Raw genomic sequence first — 2,485 nt, forward strand, 5'->3', positions numbered from 1 at the left:
TAAATGCCTTCTAAAATTATTATCTTAAGTTTCCAAAGTTGATGTTTTAAAGGGGAATTTATAAATAAATGGTAGGGTGTTTTTAATATATGATTCTACCATATGTTTTTACACATTGTATAAAACGAGCTTTCTTTGATACCATGTAGTTGAAAATTTTAAAGTTTATTCTTCAAGGTGTTTTTTTTTAAAATAGTTGCCCATTTACCATACTCCTCTTGGTTTTGTCGAAATGTAGCGCCGAAAAGGGATAACATTGAAGAAGGAAACCACACTAAAGGGTTAAAGGATAATGAAGTATTGTTTATTTATTTGAATAGTAAATTCCTTCTATGAAAAGGAAAATTCTTCTGCATTTACGGTTTGAAATGTTAAAATTTTGCTGTGGGATGAATCTCTCATCATTCTAGATTTTAGAAGTTGACTCTGAAAAATCCCACCTTATTAACATTGAAAGCTGTCAAACAGATGAAAAATACTATTGCCACCCCGTGTTAAAGAGTCAAAATGTACAGAAAATACAAGTTACAGTAGCTGTACTGTGCCCGTGTCTACGTTTCTGCCAAGAGCCATTGCTTTCAAAAGAACGGATAAAAAGACAGCTGCAACTGGCAAGAACCCACATAATTTCAAATGAAAAAAGTTGTTATTTTTCAGCCATGAATATATCAAAGATCTACCAATCGATTTGTGTGAATTATGTTTCAGTAAATGAAATAAAACTCATATTATGTAAACAAATACTTTTAAAATGTATTTTGTTGTCTCAGATACACAATATTACATCATAACAATGTGACCTTAATTTTTGCGAAAAACCATGTGAGCTTAAAAAGTGCCAGCCAGGTATGGTGTGGAATAGGAGTTCAATCACAAAACTGTCACAAAGAATTCAACACGATGTTTTACAGTTTACATGAGGTAGTCGAAATTACAACACAGCAGTATGGTAAGCAAATGACAGTCAAAGCTTTGCCGATTGTCTAAAGATAGTGTGAAGACTGTGGATTTTATCCATGAATAGAAATATAAAGAAACTTTTAAAAAATTAATTAAAAATGTTTTATTAAATAAAATAGATTTTAAATATATATAAAAAAAATTAATAAAATATTCTGCTCAAAGTCCTTCTTTCAACTCCCCGTGGTGAGCAGGAGAAACAAGTCCTATGCATGTATATGTTAAACTTGAAATCAATCTGTACACTCACAAGTGGCTGGCTAACGATATCGGCAATGCAGCGCTAATGTACATTTTATATGTAGCATTTTATATGTAGCAGTGCAGTAATGTAATGTATTTGTAGCGGTAATGACTATGTAGCGGTAATGAAAATTTCGAAAATGTTGCGGTAATGATACGCACCCCTGTGAGTTTATGCTCACGAGTAATCCCCCCGCTGCGATGAGGTGTTGCTGAGAAAAGTGCGATAAAATTTTTGTTATGTATGGTACAGACAGACGCATGTATAAACAGGAAGTTGACGTCTCCCACCATATGACATGCCTCAAACAAGATTGTGATAAAATTTCAAGCATCTGCGATGATTAGTTGCTGAGAAAACTGCGATGAAAATTTGTTATTACGAAACAAACAGACGCATAGATAAACAGGAAGTTGAAATTATATTTAAAGTAAAATGAATCCCACCATATGGCACGCCTTAGAGAGGGTTGTGTTAAAATTTCAAGCATCTGTGATGAGTAATTGCTGAGAAAACTGTGACGAAAAATTTAATATGTATGAAACAAACAGACGCACGGATAAACAGGAAATTGAAATCATATTTAAACAAAAATGGATTCCACCATATGGCATGCCTCAGAAAAGATTGTGTTAAAATTTCAGTATCTGCGATAAGTAGTTGCTGAGAAAACTGCGACCAAAATCCGTTACGGACAGACATTCGGACACGCAGACACACAAGGAAAAAACAGTATATTCCCCCCCCCCCTTTTCTTCGGAGCGGGGTTATAATTATAAACAAGGATTTCTTGCTAAACAAAATCTTGCAAAATGGAGTAGCTCTCATTTGCTTCACTTATCTTTAAAATGTATACTCTGTCCTAATGGAAGCAAAGAAAGGGCACATTTACTTATAATTATTTTTTAATACATTTACATTGAAATTATTGCATTTAGCATTGTTTCATTTGTTTGCTTAGAACTCAGGGGCATAAGAGAAGAATTTCAAATCGTTTAGCAAATTACTCAATGGGGATCCACCCAGGTACAAGAACCCCTGACCAAGGAGTCATGAAATTCACAATTTTGGAAGAAGCACCCTTTCTCATCATCACTTTGTATTGAGTTTGTTTAATTGATACCAAGGAGCAGAGAAGACTTTCAATACATTAATTTACCTTCATAATAATAATAAATAACCATATATATAATTATATATATATTATTTCTCTACTTTTATGACAAAATTCATATAGCACCGGTATTTTTAATACCGGGGTATTTTTGTAATTCAAACACA

The sequence above is a fragment of the Saccostrea cucullata genome, unplaced genomic scaffold, assembly GCF_032062105.1.
Source record: "Saccostrea cucullata isolate Sc308-1 unplaced genomic scaffold, CSIRO_AGI_Scuc_v1 ctg106, whole genome shotgun sequence".
Taxonomy (NCBI): domain Eukaryota; kingdom Metazoa; phylum Mollusca; class Bivalvia; order Ostreida; family Ostreidae; genus Saccostrea; species Saccostrea cuccullata.